Source organism: Hyperolius riggenbachi, chromosome 3 (assembly GCF_040937935.1).
Source record: "Hyperolius riggenbachi isolate aHypRig1 chromosome 3, aHypRig1.pri, whole genome shotgun sequence".
NCBI classification, from domain to species: Eukaryota; Metazoa; Chordata; class Amphibia; order Anura; family Hyperoliidae; genus Hyperolius; species Hyperolius riggenbachi.
The window spans coordinates 498,864,952-498,882,756 of NC_090648.1; positions in this window are offsets into that span (position 1 = coordinate 498,864,952).

A 17,805-nucleotide genomic window follows, 5' to 3' on the forward strand; every position below is an offset into this window, starting at 1 on the left:
ATGTTCCTTGTCATTTAGACTGATAAGGGGGTGTAGATCCCCAAAATCTATCATTGGGTGCTAATAAATTACTTTCACCATGCTGCTCAATTCCAGAAAGTAAGCGATAACTAACCACTACTTTTTTGTGATTTTAACAATTTTTAGTTTTATCTGGGTGGAAGCAGGAAATTTGGGCGCCCGCTTGCGGCAGAAGTTTGAGTGCTGCCAAAGGTGCCCATAGAAATATCAGCAATGGGGGAGAGTTTGGGCACTCACAATAATAAATATGGCTACAAATAGCTGGGGGGGGGGGGGGGGTTTGGAGAGTGGTTAACCGCTCAGGAAGTTTTGCTAGCCTGAGTCCCCCAGAGCAAAACTAATAAGTTTAGTGGCTTTATTACAAGTTAGCTAGCACTAGGCTAGCTTGTTTAGGTGCCCCCACCCTCCAATCATCCTCTGATCCCCCCCGATAGAGCCGCTATATACATTACCCATCCTCTATCCAGCGATCGCCGGAGCACAGCTGGTAACCGCTCCTGGTTACAACTAAGCAATTAAGGTTCATGTACTTCAGCCCAGAAGCACGAAATGTACTGTCCTATGGAGAGGGGAAGAAGAGTAAAGAACATTGCCATTGCCTGAAAATATCTGGTCCAAAGCTGCTTTCTCCCTGGAAAGTCCCTGGCGGTAACCACGAGTCAGGCTCGGGGTTGGAAATCCACAGCTCAGAGCAGTAACCCCGAGCCAGACTCGTGGTGACCGCCGCAAGGTCTATGCAGAGTAATGGTGCGCAGTGGGCATTTTCACTCACCTCCCATGGGATGCAGACGCCGAGAGCCATTCTTCTTCCTGTCCTCCGAGGCTCTGCATCCCCCTGGTGAGATCCCGCCTGTCGTCATGACCACAGACGGCAATATCACTACAGGGTTACAGCGCCACCTGGAGGGCAGAGGCAGAACTGCAGCACTGGATCCCAGGAAGGTGAGTAATGTGCGGGGGCTGCTGCAGGCTTTCTGGTGGCATGATTGTTTTGCCGTTTATGTTCTAAAAACCTGCAAAAAATGCACCCCTTTTAGACACTAAAATCTGGAAATAATCATACCACCAGGGAGGTTTCCAAGGGTTTCATGTCTGGATTTGTTCAAAGCCCCACATGGGTACCACCAGTCTGGGATGTGGAAACCAGCGCACTAATCATTTGTGCCAGGGCATATAAATACTCGTCTCCCTTCTCCTTGCCAGCTCTCGGCTTGGACATGGGCAGTTCCAGCTGCCATATCACACAATCCGTCCAGCCATTGTGAGTGTCGCTAGAAGAAAGCGAATGCAGGGAAAAGGTCAGTTAGATTTGAGACTTAGGAATTCGCTGCTCTGACACAGAGAACAAAACAGTCCAACTCGCGGATCATGTGAAAGGCCAATATGAAGTGCGACTGAGAATGATCGTACTTTAGTAACCCTGATAGACCTGCGTTTCACCATGACTCTGCATGGCACAAAGCCATGTCAGGAGTTCTGGCTGTGTAGAGCAAATGTATCAGGGATACAAATAGAGATCACGTTGCTCTGCAGTACTGTCTGCATGCATCAGAGGTGACAGGTTCACTTTACGGCTAAATTAAACCCAGAAATGAGGTTGATAAATTGTGAAAGCACACGTTCTTTAGTGTAAATTATAAGCATTACTTTTGACGCTGCTTTGAAAACTCTGTTTATATCGCAGTGCATGCTTACAGCTGTGTACCTCTCCATACAGATGCAAGACCTTCTGCACTGGCTGGCTTCCTGTTCTGAAGGTGAGGTCTTAAATCCCACTTCCTGTAAACTACAAGTCTGCAGCAGGCTGTACAAAATGGTGGTAATCAAAAGAAAACCATCACTTCCTTAAACACTCAATTTTTTTTAGATTCAGAAAAGACGATGATTTTGGGCCTAACCCTGCATAAAATTTGGCAAGTCAATTGTTTTGGGCCTCACACTAGATGGACTTCAGGTGATAAAATTGTATTTGGCCTCACATCGGATAAACCTTGAATGAAAAAAATCGTCTTTGGCTTCACACTAGATAAACTTCTGGTGATAAAATCATATTTGGCCTCACGCTGTATAAACCTTGGGTGAGGGGATCATTCTGAACATTTTGAGGAAATGTAGCTGTTCCACCACGTTGTTTAGCAATCCACCATGGATCCCTAAACAACTCACACAAAATGAGTACATTGTCTTGTTTTGTCCCCTTTCCCAGGAAGCTGTTTGACACCCATCCCCTCTTTACGGAACAGTGCAGGCTGCTTGGCTATAGAAAAATAACATGTCTGTAGTGTACCAAGATCAAACTGTAGCCCTAATGATCGATCAGTTATTGTTTAAAGAGAGTCTAAAGCCTTCTAAAATTCTTTTTTTTATTTAACATTTATCTTCAGCAATATCAGCATAGCTAAGACGCCGCATCCCCGTGGCAGAACCCCCAAACCCCGGGGCAAAAATCCATGACTTTGCAGGTCGCGGATTTTGCTACCCGGCGAGGCAGAGCATAGCGCTCTAGCTCTGCCTCCATTAGCGTCAATCTCCGCCTCTCCCCGCCCTCTCAGTGAAAGAAGACTGAGAAGGGCGGGGAGAGGTGGCGATCAGTGGGGATTGACGCGAGTAGAGGCAGAGCTACTGCACAACGCTCACCCTCTACCACGAAGCAAACCCATGCATTTATCGAATCACGAATGTCACGGTCGCGTCCCCCCAATTGAAGATGTACAGCCCCCCCCCCCCCCTTCCCCCGGTGCCCGTCCATTACTACTTTATCTGTCCGGTGTACACCTCTGCGTCCGCACTCTTCCTCATTCGCGCCCACATGGTTGCTGGGTTAGTGAAAGAAATGTTGTCAGTAACTTTTTTGAGCTTTGTCAGTAAAGAATAAAACAATTCTAAGGTTGGCAACGCTGCCCTGTGCCTGTGTCTTGACTTTGTCCCTCTCCTTTTCTGTTGAAGTGACTCAGCAGTTGCCAGGGCGATGTGTCTATTCAGTAGAGGGAGGGGGCAGAGCGAAGACACAGGCAGAGAGCTTCAGCTGAAAATAAATATACTGTATTCACTGATCACCAGAGATGAGCAAGCCTGTAGTGCTCTCTGCAGTGAAAATAAACGATTTTTCACAAAGGGAATGCTTTCAAATGTTCTTTTATGTAACTAAGAGTAGTAGTAAGAGTTACTGAATTTTTAGTTTTGAGAGTATAATCCCACTTAAAAAGGGATACTGTAGGGGGATCGGGAGAAAATGAGTTGAAGTTACCCGGGGCTTCTAATGGTCCCCCGCAGACATCCTGTGCCCATGCAGCCACTCACCGATGCTCCGCCTCCGCCTCAAGTTCACTTCTGGAATTTCAGACTTTAAAGTCTGAAAACCACTGCACCTGCACTGCACCTGCGTTGCTGTGTCCTCGCTTCCCCTGATGTCACCAGGAGCGCACGGCACAGGCACAATTATCGAATCTGATTGGCCGCCAAGTCTACAGATGTGTGGCCTCCTTTGGCTAGAACAGTGTACACATGAATTGATAAGCTGTATAAATTGTAAGTGCTGTAATCTACTAGGGAAGAGAGAGGTTTTTTATTGACACCACAAAGTTATCACGGACTTTACTGGCAGCCCAGATTTGCTTACTTTTTTACTGACTGTCAGTAAAACGGTTGGCAACACTGACACAGGGAGATTCTTGCCTTTGCCGATGACAAGAGATAAGAAAGCCTGTACTGCTCTCTGCAGTGAAAATAAACTATTTTACACACACAGAATATCTGGGAATATTTTCAAGAGTAGTTACTGAAACTTTAGTTATGGGAGTATAATCCCACTTCAACCATTTATGTTTTTGCAAATGGTATATCTACGTCCTGCAAGACTTCAGTTCCTGCTCAGGGACATAGATTTTCATCTATTGCTGCAGATGGCCATAGACGACCTCCTGCGCACGTTCTAGCCGCTGACCGTTAGAGGGGAGATGAATGAATGAGAACGCTGTTCAATGGGAGGCTTGCGGTCATTGCAACTAGCACGTTCACACATTACTTCTTGTTCACGTACTAATAATAGTGCACTCAGGAAAATAATGCGTGAGGACATCTTGTGGTCAAATAGTAAAATTACACCTACATACATTTTTGTAAATACAAACACCTACACATGCTACTAAAATGAACACCTTCCCTCCTACAGTCTCCCATAGTTACCCAAATAAACATTTTGCGTAAAAAAATGACAAAAAAAACCCATAAATAGTAACCTTAGGGACTGAAATGTTTTAATATGTATGTCAAGAGGGTATATTACTTTTTTTTCTATTTCGTTCCAGGTATCACATTTGGAGAGACTTGAGGACATCAGCATAAGAATAGTTTGGCTGTGCAGTTTTTGTAAGCATAATATCATCCTTTAACTGTGCCATGCCAATTGGCATTAAAGTAACGTTGCAAAATTGCCATTTGGCAAGAATTTTTCAGTCTCTTCAGCAGAAGTTTGATAAGCTTTATGGATGTCACACTGCTGCACACGTGACACCATTTATGCAAGAATATGCAAGAATGTGGAAAGCCAAAACTTGCAGCGAGGAGTGACCTTGCTAATATCATTTATCAACAAGACGGAGCCCCTCCCCCCCTTCTGTGCAAAGTTAGTCAGAGATTTCCTGACCGATGGGTCAGTTAAAGGGGTCCCCTCCAATGGGCATTCCCCTAACCTTACACCTTGTGACCTTTTTTTGTGAGTTTATATTAAAGCGCTCTGAAACTCAGCATTTCATCTTTCCTCTAAACGGATTATTTACAGCATAAAATCTACTGCCACAAAAAAATTGTAGCAGAACAGCATTTAGTTAAACACAGCACTTTGTTCTTCAGCGGAAAGCTCCTCGCTTTGTTTGGCAGCTTCTGGCTGCATCTGAAGAGGTGTTAACAGTATCTTATGTTTACCTTCCTGTTTACAGTATCTTTTGTTTACCTTCCTGTTTACAGTATATTTTGTTTACCTTCCTGTTTACAGTATCTTTTGTTTACCTTCCTGTGTCAGATACAAGAAGTAAACATTAGCAAACTACCGAAACTGAGCTGTACTGAGCTGAAAAGCAGAAATAGCTGAGAAGTGATCACTAGATAGATTTAAATATATAAATACAGCAGCTATGCAATCAAATCCAATGGCAGCATTCAGAGCAGATAAACTGTGCTTTGGGAATTTGTAGTTTGTAGACAGACAATAGTTCTTGCGCACAAAAGCAAATATGATAGCTGTATGGGTAATAAAAAGTAAGAAAACACATTTTATTGAATGTTATGTCAGATTGTTATCCCACTTAATATCAAGCTGTATGCCACTAAGCTCTGTAATCTGCCACGGGCAGGAGGAAGCCCCAGGTAAGTGGATGCAGATTTTTATTTTTTTTAACAGCCCCTGAACCTTTGGAAAAAACACACATGGACGCGGAAGAGATGCTGCACAACGTCGGACAGGCTTGTGTCTGCAGGTGACTAAAAGTTATGGAAAATGGAAGCGCTCATGTGGAGGCATTGGAACGTGATGGCAAGCCTAGATAGTAAAATGGCAATGACACTTATGTTGAAACTAAGAATATGAATAAACTCAGTTTATTGTGTTTGAAAGTGGACCTGAACTCTTGCACAGTACAGAAGTAAAACAGAGAAATGCACTCTGTGTATATTTAGAGAGTTTAGCCTGTCTAATTCCTCCTCATATGTGTCTAATCATAAGTTGTAGTTTGATCTCTCCCCTGTGTCAGCTGACTGCCACGACAGATAAGGCAGATAAACTCATTTGAAAGCACAGTATGTTAAAAAGACACTGAAGCGAAAACAAAATTAAGATATAATGAATTGGTTGTGTAGTACGGATAATAACAAGAAGATTAGTAGCAAAGAAAAGAATCTCATACTTTTATTTTCAGTTATATAGTGTTTTTTATAACATTGCATCATTCTCTAATATTTGCAGTTTACACACTACTCAGCATTCTAAATGTTTTTACAGAGCAGTCTTGTGAACTATTGATCTGTCCTCTGGAGAGAAAAAGGAATTACAGTGACTGACAGTTGAGATAACAAGCTTCAGAAGACAGAGCTCTGTACGACTAACTGAAAGTTGTGGAGCTCAATGGTTTTTTGCATAGATAGCAACTGGAGTTTCTTAAATCTTCCTGTACTGGAAACAATATTAGACTTATGTCTCTGCTCCTAATGTTTTATTTCTTAGCTGTACTACACATACAAATCATTATATCATTATTTTTTTTTCCGCTTCGGTGTCTCTTTAACAATATGTCTGCTTCCATGAAAGCAGGAAGCAGTAACACTGCAGAATTATTGCAGCATTTGTATCAGCTGTAACAAAGAAATGTTTTTCTTTAAAGGTTATTATGCTGTTGCGCATCTTTTAGGGCGGAGAGGAAGTTCTGAGTTCAAGTCCACTTTAAAGCAAATCTAGAGTGAGGATGAGGAAACTGTCTTCAGGACAGATACATAGCTAAGTAGATGGAAGGCTCTGGATAACATGGAGCCTTCGGGGTCCTTGGTCTGTCCTGTCATTCCTGCGACGTGCCCACTTATCCAAGCTGCTCGATCTTCGGCACACCTCCCGGCAGCCTTTGGAACTACTTGCATCCCCGAGTAGTTCTAAACTAGCTAAGCTGCCAGTGATGAGAGAGGAGGGGACGAGGGTGGAACCGGAGCCGCCAGACTCTATTTACTTTACTATTGGCTGACTGGTGAGAGGAGGGTGCGGGGGGAGTAGCCGGAGCCCCCGGAATCAGTTCATTCCTCACATTGGTCGCGTAACATGGCCGCTTCGCATTTTGGCCGGCCAGAACCTGAAGTGGGCAGACTTTGGGTTCTGACCGCAACATATACACATAGTCCCCAGCAGGGACGGATCTAGGGGGGGGCAGACGGGTCTCTTGCCCCAGGCGCAGTTTGTTGAATCCTTAAAAAGGCAGCAAAGTTTAGATGTGGAATGGCAGTTTAGGCGCCAAAACCTGATCTTTAGGCACAAAAACCTGACCATTAGGTGCCAAAACTGGATGGGGAATGGCAGTTTAGGTGCCAAAACCTGACCTTTAGGCTCCAAAACTGGATGGGGAATGGCAGTTTAGGTGCCAAAACCTGACCTTTAGGCACCAAAACCCGACCTTGCCCCAGGCGCAACTCGGTCTAGATCCGTCCCTGGTCCCCAGGCAGCTTTGATGCACCTCACATGCTCTGTGATGTACATGGACCTCTGAAGCTTTCATAATAACATGCATTTCTATCCCCTGCGTTACCACATGACAGGATGCATTTTTACAGATGACACACTCATCTCCATAGCTCCCAACTGTCCCTCTTTGGGAGCCCTGTCCCTCTGTCCTCTTCAGTTGTCCCTCTTTCAGGACTTTGTCCCTCTTTCTATATAAATATATATATTTCTATACTAAAAATGTGTTTGATTGACTCTAAAACAACATTTTTTTGTGTGAAATCTTTATGGTATGTGTGACTAGGGGCGTGGTGGGGGCGTGATCAGGGGTGTGGCAGGGGCGTGATCAGGAGTGTGGCATGGGCATGGCTTAAGTGTCCCTCTTTCTCATCTCAAAAAGTTGGGAGGTATGCATCTCTTGTGTTTCTGGGCTATTTGCTTTAGAAAATTAGTTCATTTTCAAGAGTACAAAGGCACAGGGAGGGCCCGTTCACACTAAGGGCTTTTTACGCCTTTTTTCAAGTGCAAGCGATTTTCAAAATCGGCCACAAAGCACTTGTGCAATGATTCCCTATTAGAGACTTCACAGTCGAGCGGTTCGTTTCCGATCTGCTCAGCAAAGCGATGCCTGTACCATTTTTGAGACGTTTTTGCTATAATGGAAGGTAAAGGAAAATTGCAAAACGTTCATAAAATTGCTTTGTGCAGCGATTGCGTGAGCATTTTTAAGAATAAATACATTGTATGTATTATTTTCTGGGTCAAAGAGTTCACTTCCTGACTTAAAGAGGAACTCCAGTGAAAATAATGTAATAAAAAAAGTGCTTCATTTTTACAATAATTATGTATAAATGATTTAGTCAGTGTTTATCCATTGTAAAATATTTTAAATCCCTGATTTACATTCTGACATTTATTACATGGTGACATTTTTACTGTTGGCAGGTGATGTAGCTGCTGTATGCTTTTTTTGGCAGTTGGAAGCAGCTGTAAACAGCTATTTCCCACAATGCAACAAGGTTCACAGACAGGAAACTGCCAGGAGTACCACGGTCCTCAGAGTTTCTTGTGGGGGGGGGGTTTCACCACAAAATCAATCATACAGCGCCCCCTGATGGTCTGTTTGTGAAAAGGAATAGATTTCTCATGTAAAAGGGGGTATCAGCTACTGATTGGGATAAAGTTCAATTCTTGGTCGGAGTTTCTCTTTAAGTCAGGTAGTGAATTACAAAACCGCTCTGAAAAAGCGCTTAGAAAAGCGTTTTTTACAAAAACACAGCGTACAGTGGAGCGCCGGGAGGGGATAAAAAAGCGCACAAAAACGCAAAACGCTTGTGTTTTTGTTTTTAGGTGTGAATGGGGCCGGAGAGTCTCAAAATGCCTTATAAGTGCATTATAAGCGTGCAGATCCAAAAACAGCACAGCCATCTACACTGTATAGAGCACACAAGATGCAAACACACCTACCTTACTTTGTACAGCGCCACGGAATATGTTGTAGCCTTATAAATCAATAATATTAATAATAACAATACTCCATACATATGCATAGCTCACACACAGCCAGTATCCCTCACTCACTGTTAGGTCTCGCTGTCCTGCCAAATTCCTTTTGTATCTCTGAACTCATTATCAGCTTGGTTCAGAGCTGTAAACACAGTAGAGATGAGCAGATCATATCTTCACACTAGTGGAATCATGTACAAATGTGAAAAAGCTAGCACTCAGGAGTTAGGCTCAGTTCACATTGAGCCTAAAATAGCTTGCGTTCCGCTCCGATGAGAGGAACGCAGCAGCGGAAGCAATGCTTTCCCGATGGGAAAGTTCACATTGTTACGTTCCGCTCAGTTCCGCTCCCTGCGTTTCGCTTGTCGGAGCGGACATTACTGACCTGCACGATCCTTCCGCTCCGCTTCACGGAGCGGAACGCAGCGCAGGAGCAGATGCATGCTCAATGTGAACCGCGCCTTACAAGCAGAGATCTGGCCTCTGGTCTCAGCACTGCACATGGGTCAAGTGAATAATGATGAGCAGATACACTCACAATACGGGGGTCAGGAGATCTGTGTGAGAGACAGCAATGTCTGTGTGCTTTGCTGTTACTTCTATTGAATGACATTCAGTATCTAAATTATACCAGCAAGCATCCCCTTCAGAACTTGCAGCTCTGGTCAAGTGCATCACCATTATGTGCTTAAACCACCTGAGCGTTACGGACGAGCTCAGCTCGTCCAGTAACGCCGCAGTGGATTGCTCAGGCCCTGGTGGGCCGATTTGCATAATTTTTTTTACAAACACGCAGCTAGCACTTTGCCGCCATTCGCCGCCGATCCGCCGCGAAAGAGGGCCCCCCCCCCCCGCAGACCCCTTGTACAGCCTGGCCAATCACCGCCAGGCTGCGCTATGGGGTGGATCGGGACTCCCCTTGACGTCATGACGTCAATGACGTCATTCTGATCATCGCCATGGCAACGGGGGAAGCCCATACAGGAAATCCCGTTCAGAACGGGATTTCCTGTTGGGTATGATCGCCGGCAGCGATCGGAGGGGAGGGAGGGATGCCGCAGGGAGGGAGGAATCATGTAGCTAGCGCTAGGCAAGCTACATGATAAAAAAAAAAATTAGGTAAAAAAAAAACTCCCGCGCCCGTGCGCCGCAAATAATCAGAACGCTAGGGAGGGAGTCTGAAGCGAATATAAATCCTGCTTTTTTCCTGCTATTTAGTTTAAGCAGTATGAGCAGAGGTGAAACGCTGCATTCCAGCAGCAAAACGAGGGCTTTATACCCCCCAAATCTTTCAAAGTCGTGGATTTTGCTGCCCAGGGAGGCAGAGCTTAGCTCTGTAGCTCTGCCTCTACTGATGTCAATCTGCGCGCGGATCTCTGCCTCTCCTCACCCCTCTCTGTGAAAGAAGACTGAGAGGGGTGGGGAGAGGCGGCGATCAGCGGAGATTGACTCCAGTACAGGCAAAGCTACAACGCAAAGCTCTGTCTCTTATGCTGGGAATACACGGTGCGTTTTTGCAGCTCGATTCTGCCGCCCGATTCCCCGCTCGATTTCGTGCCCAATTCTCTTATCTTCCATTCATTTTTCTTATCTCTTCCCATTGTTCCCTATGCGAAATCGAGCGCGGAGTCGATCAGGAGATTGGACATATCGGAAATTATCAATCGAGCCATCTAAATGGCTCAAAAATGTACCGTGTATTCCCAGCATTACAGGAAGCACTCCCGCATTTTGCCTCAGGGATTTGGGGGGTATAAAGCCCTTGTTTTGCTGCGGGAATGCAGCATTTCACCTCTCCTCTTAACCATCTTAGCGGTATGGACGAGCTCAGCTCGTCCATCACCGCCGATGGCTGCCGCTCAGGCCCTGCTGGGCCGATTTTGCTCAAATAAAGAGCAGCACACGAAGCCGGCACTTTGCCAGCCGCGTGTGCTGCCCGATCGCCGCCGCTCTGCGGCGATCCGCCGCGAGCAGCGGCGAAAGAGGGTCCCCCCAGCCGCCTGAGCCCTGCGCAGCCGGAACAAATAGTTCCGGCCAGCGCTAAGGGCTGGATCGGAGGCGTCTGACGTCAGGACGTCGGCTGACGTCCATGACGTCACTCCGCTCGTCGCCATGGCGACAGGAGAAGCCAAACACGGAAGGCTGCTCATTGCGGCCTTCCGTGTTACTTCTGGCTGCCGGAGGCGATCGGAAGAACGCCTCCGGAGCGCCATCTAGTGGGCTTTCATGCAGCCAACTTTCAGTTGGCTGCATGAAATAGGTTTTTTTTTTATTTAAAAAAAACCCTCCCGCAGCCGCCCTGGCGATCTTAATAGAACGCCAGGGTGGTTAATGCTTAAAGAGGAGCTGTCAGCCATACTATCTCAGAAAAAAAACATATAGAAGTAGATAAATACTTGCTCTACTTACATAACATACTGTATGAATTGCACTGTGCACGTTTTGATTTTAGTGATTTTTCTACAGTGAAAAAAGAGAAAATCCTTCTTAGCATTTCCCATATTAACTGTAGCTATTTTGAAGCCAATCCTGATATCATTTCCTCCCTTACTCTCCTCTGCTTGATTTGCCTGCCCTTCACTATAGAAAATGCATTGTCTCAGCATGAGAAATATTGGCCAATCAGAGAGGAACAGAGGTGTGGGAGGGGAAAACAGGAGGGAAAGAGGCTTCAGCCAATCAGGCAGCATTAGTCAAGTCTGAGGGGAAGTAGAAAATCAATAAAGGACATCCCAGCATGCCCTGCAACTTCCTTTTTGGGTACCAAATTTTGTGTGTACCAAATAAGAGTCAGCGTAAACTGGGAAATGATCGTTTATCAACAAGAAAAGTAATAGTGATTTTAACTTTTGGATCGCCTGGTCAGCATCCTTATTACTTGTTTACCAGATAAAAATAAAGAATTGATTTTTGAATGTATGCCCGACAGGTACACTTTAAACTAAATAGCAGGTAAAAAAAGCATGATTTATTTTCGCTTCAGATCCTCTTTAAGTTTCCTTCATGGTAGGCAGAAGAATGGATGGGACCCAGAGGACCTCGAGGTTCCGGGGTTGGAGGAAGCCCCACGTAATTTCAGAAGTACATTTTTAACATCAGTTCAGGTTCAATTTAAGAGTTCACTAAAAACGTGTAGCTGCCTTTGGGACACCCTGTATTTCTGAGAACTACGTGCTTCCTATGGTTATGTTTCTCGCGGCCTTCGCTGTATAGTTTCAAAAGTGAAATTTATACCTGTCGGGCCAGCGGTACAAATAAGTAACCTGCAAGGTCCTTGATGAAAGTCCAGTGCGGAGATATGGAAAACATTTTCTATATTGTGAAACAAGGTTGGCTAGTATTTCACCTGTACTGTACAACAGAAGATAACAGAGTGTGCTCTCTGCAAGATCCGCTATCTGCCATGATAAGGTCTCCTCTTCACCAATTCATTCCTTCATTCAGCAAGATAGCACGTCTGTCACCTCTGCACTGCGATCATTAATTCATGCCTGTTAACAACAGCACAATGGATTGTGCTCATAACAGATAAAGCAAACTCGCCGCTGGCAGCGAGAGTGTCACCATAAAAATCAAATTTCAACAGCAACTGGTCTGACTGTATTAAGTGATAAAGATGCTAATCCTGCATTCAAAACTTTCAAAACTTTTTCTGCTGTTATGATTTGGAGTTATCACATACTTAAAGAGACTCTGAAGTCTCTAAAAAATCATCCCCGCTGCTCTAATCTAACTAAATCCCCCCAAACTCGCTGGGGGGCAATCCGGGCAGCGCTTCCGTGAGAGGCGGAGCTATGAGCCGCAGCTCTGCCTCTCAGCACGTCTGTCAGCCCAGATCGCTGCCTCTCCCCCGCCCCTTTCAGTCTTCCTTCACTGAGAGGGGCGGGGAGAGGCGGAGATCCGCCCCTGACAGACGCGTGTGAGGCAGGGCTGCAGTTCATAGCTCTGCCTAGAAGACTAGAAGACAGCAAAATCCACTACCAAGAAAGTCGTGGATTTTGCAGGGGAGAGGGAGGGCGAGTTAGGGGGGATTTAGATAGATGCGGCGGTTTAGGTAGGGCTAATATGTTAAAGAGGATTTTGTCATAAAAAAAACAGATTTTTAAGAGACTTCAGTGTCTCTTTAAGGAGCACTGGCCATTTAGTAATCAGTGCCAAACAGTTGCATGCTGGGGGTTCTTTTTATCTATAATATATTCCTCCTCTTCCCTTTATTTCCCTGCCAGCTGCTTATCTGAAACATGATCCTCTGCTCACTTGTGTTTACAAGCAAGGCTGAGGTGACTCAGCGATTGGAGGAGAAAAGAAAAATAGTAAAGGGCTGAAATGACATCACAAGTTAGCCTAAACTGTGGACAAAAGACATGGTTCCCACCAGGAACAGAATTCTCCTCATTTACTATATAACATTCACTGAAATCAAAACATGGACAGTACAATACATGAGTTATATAAGTAGATCAAGTATTTATCTACTTATATATGTGTTTTTTTCCCTGGCATAGTATGGCTAATCCTCCTGCTTTACAGAGGAGCTGTCAGCCATACTATCTCAGAAAGAAAAAACACACATATATAAGTAGATAAATACTTACTCTACTTACATAACATATGTATTGTACTGTCCACTTTGTGATTTCAGTGATTTTTCTACAGTAAAAAAAGAGAAAATCCTTCTTAGCATTTCCTATTTTAAGTGTGGCTATTTTGAAGCCAATGCTGATGTAATTTCCTCCCTTACTCTCCTCTGCCTGATATGCCTGCCTTTCACTATAGAAAGTGCATTGTCTCAGCATGAGAAATATTGGCCAATCAGAGAGGAACAGAGGTGTGGAAGGGGAAAACAGGAGGGAAAGAGGCTTCAGCCAATCAGGTTGAATTAGTTAAGTCTGAGGGGAACTAGAGATGCAAAAAATAACAACCCAGCATGCCCTGCAACTTCTTTTCTGTGTACCAAATTTTGTGTGCACTAAATAAGAGTCAGGTAAACTGGGGAATGATAATTTATCAACAAGAAAAGTAAAAGTGATTTTAACTTTAGGGTTGCCTGGTTAGCATCCTCATTACTTGTTTACCAGATAAAAATAAAGAATTGATTTTTGAATTTATGCTCGACAGTTACTCTTAAAAGTATATCAGAGATGAAAAACTAACTATAACAAGTAACTTGTCTATATATCTTATCTAAAGTTTAGATGGTTTACACAGCATATCTAGCTGCAAACAGCTTCAACAGTTACAGGTGTACTTATTCCTGTAAAACAATGACAGCAGCCATGTATTGTTTGTCACATTACACACAGGCAAGCTGATCTGTATCTCCAGCCCTCAGCCTGTGAAAACTCCACTCCCCTCTCCTCCTCCCCTCTGCCTCTGAAATCTCTGGCCAGTAACCTCTTCCTGCCCAGACTGAGCTCCCATAAGCCCTTGCTACATTGAATGCCAAGGCACTTTGAGCTGTGGATGAGGCTTGTTTAGTTTATAGGGAATTCGAGTATTAAAACAAAAAAGGAGGAATGCCCTATAAACTATATGTAAGGAACACAATTATGCAATGAGTAACAGATGTATTGTACTGTCCATGGCTTGATTTTAGTCAATTTTACATAGTAATTCAAGAGAAACCGGTTCCAGGCATTTCCCATCTTTACTGCCTCTGACTGAAGCCAATCCTGATGTCCTTTCCTACCTTAATCTTTTTTTCTCCTAGAAACCGCACTGTCATACCTAGCTTGCCTAAAGAGGATCTGTAACCTCAAAAAATCCCCTGGGGGGTACTCACCTCGGGTGGGGGAAGCCTCCGGATCCTAATGAGGCTTCCCACGCCGTCCTCTGTCCCACGGGGGTCTCGCTGCAGCCCTCCGTGCAGCCGTGACGTAATATTTACCTTCCCGGCTCCTGCGCAGGTGCTCTGACGGGTGTCGGCTCCGAACTACACGGAAATACCCGATCGCCGTCGGGTCTGCTCTACTGCGCAGGCGCAAGTTTCCGGCGCCTGCGCAGTAGAGCGGACCCGACTGAGATCGGGTATTTCCGTGTAGTTCGGAGAGGAAAGCAGCCACAGCGCCCCCGCTGGAGCCAGCAAAGGTAAATATTGAAATTACAGTCGGGCCTGTCGCCGGCTGTTCAGAGGGCTACAGCGAGACCCCCGTGGGACAGAGGACGGCATGGGAAGCCTCATTAGGATCCGGAGGCTTCCCCCACCCGAGGTGAGTACCCCCCAGGGGATCTTTTTCATGTTACAGAGTCTCTTTAAGTAAAATCTGATGGAAGCCGTCAGATTTTTGTATATCGTTCCTTGATCTTCTATTTCCGTTCATCTACTCAGACTCCTCATTTTAGTGGCCATATGTACGTTTGCACGCCAGAGATGTCTGTCAATCACTGCTTCTTTCAGCTGTTGCACGGGCATGTTCATAGCTTCACATATGCTGTCTATCCATCTCTGGCCATGCTTTCCCCTCATGCTGTGACTCCTCCTGCCCCCCAAAACAGCCCTGAGCGGGCCTAGGGGGAGGATATTCAAATGTTTGCAGGGTGGCCCGGTGATTTCTAGTTACGCCCGATTGTAAGCTTTTTTGTGCCTTGGAATTAATTATACATTTTATACATCATGTTACTTTTGTAACTGTCATTGCCAATTCTGTCTTTTGAATCGATTCTGTATTTTGTCTCCAATTCTATATTATGTATATTGGTGTAAACCATTTGTCTGTATTATTAAATACCCCATGTTTGTTCCTTACTGTGTATAGCGCCGCAGAATAATTGCTCTCTCTCTGACTCTTTATAAAGCAATAATAATAATAATAATAATAATAATATTAAATAATAATACATTTGCCATAGCTTTCCTCTCAAATAACAAGCTGGGAGACCTCAGACTGGTAGTTCTAAAGATTAACCACTAGAGGGAGATCTGTATCTAATCACTATTAGGGGACCTGTTACACACAACTGAATTCATATGTAAATTGCATTTTTGCGAATTCGAGCTCACCGCTCATCTGCTGAGCGGATCGTTCAGAAACAGCCTTATCAGTCTGCCGACAGACTGTACACACGCTCTACTGTCGCTGGAATGCCCGCCCGGCGGGAGGGTCTGACTGACCCGTCGTTCACTGCCGTGGTGCGTGTGTACGCACCTTTAAAGGAGAATTGACGAGAGAGTGATATGGAGGCTGCCATATTTTATTTCCTTTTAAACAATACCAGTTGCCTGGCAATCCTGACGATCTACTTGGCTGCAGTATTGTCTGAATCACGCCAGAAACAAGCATGCAGCTAATCTTGTCAGATCTGACAATAATGTCAGAAACACCTGATCTGCTGCATGCTTGTTCAGGGTCTACGGCTAAAAGTATTGGAGGCAGAGGATCAGCAGGACTGCCAGGCAACTGGTATTGCTTAAAAGGAAATAAATATGGCAGCCTCCATATCCCTCTCGCTTCAGGTGTCCTTTAATAAAAGTTAATGGCATCACATTTAAAGGACACCTAAGAGGAGTCCCCCACAATAAAATAGACATACCTGGGGCTTCCTCCAGCCCCCTCCGGCCTGATCGCTCCCACCACAGAGTCCTCTTCTCCCTCTCTGTTCGCCTGCAATTGGCCACGGAAAGTCCTCCGGTCTGTGCCCAACTGGGAATGTGCGGCCTGGCCGTGCTGCACTCCCGCCGCCTGGAGCGTTCTGCGCCTGCATAGTACTACTGTGCAGGTGCAAACCGTTCCCGTAATCAGAGCCGGGACAAGGTCCTCCAGCACCCAAGGCTGAGACACCAAAGTGTGCCCCTCCATCACTCCACCCCAGCCGTCACACACTGATTGCTATTAGACTAAGAGGGCCACAGGGCCCACAACCTCCCCAACACCTTAATATCTAGTTATCTGGCTTGCAGTCACTGCTATGTATCCCCTTTTCTTATTTCTTTCTGCTTCATACACAATTAGAAATGACAGCTGAATGAATTGTGCGCCCCCTCCTACACTGCGCCCTGAGGCTGGAGCCTCTCCAGCCTATGCCTCGGCCCGGCCCTGCCTGTGATGGAAGCAAGACAGGAGCATGCCTGGCTCGGTTGAGCCAACTGACGGATTTTGCAGGGCCAGTAGCAGGTGAATAGACGAGCAGAAGAGGACGCCATGGAAGCGATCAGACCAGAGGGGGCTTAAGGAAGCCCCAGGTATGTATATTTCATTGCGAGCCACCGCCTCAGATACACTTTAACATGTTTTATTTTCACATCTGAATTTTCTGTTGAAAAAAAAAAAACACATGGGATTACGATTTTTGATGCAAATTACAAAGTCCTGCATGCTGTATTTTTTCTACGCTTTTCTTCTTGTGTTGCTACCATCCTGCAAAAAGTCGGAATCGCAAATCGGAATTGCGATTAGCATTGTAAAAGAAGCCTACGTGTATACGTTTTATTCGCAACAGACACGCAAATCACATACGATGCAAGTCAGTGGCATAGGCAAATGCAGTCTCGCAATCCAAATGTGAAAATTTGCATGGGAACGGGCAGTTACAGTGGTTTGCAAAAGTATTTGGCCCCCTTGAAGTTTTCCACATTTTGTCACATTACTGCCACAAACATGAATCAATTTTATTGGAATTCCACGTGAAAGACCAATACAAAGCGGTGTACACATGAGAAGTGGAACGAAAATCATACATGATTCCAAACATTTTTTACAAATAAATAACTGCAAAGTGTGTGCATAATTATTCGGCCTCTTTTGATCCGAGTGCAGTCGGTTGCCTATAGACATTGCCTGATGAGTGCTAATGACTAAATAGAGTGCACCTGTGTGTAATCTAATGTCAGCACAAATACAGCTGCTCTGTGACAGCCCCAGAGGTTGTCTAAGGCCCAGTGCACACCAAAAACCTCTAGCAGATCCGCAAAACGCTAGAGGTTTTTGAAGCAGATTTTCAGAGCGATTTTAGCCATTTTTAGAGAGGTTTTCTAAACATGCCTAGCGTTTTTTGGAGCATTTTTGTGTAACAGATTTCAAATATTGTTACAGTAAAGCTGTTACTGAGCAGCTTCTGTAACAAAAACGCCTGGAAAACCGCTCTGA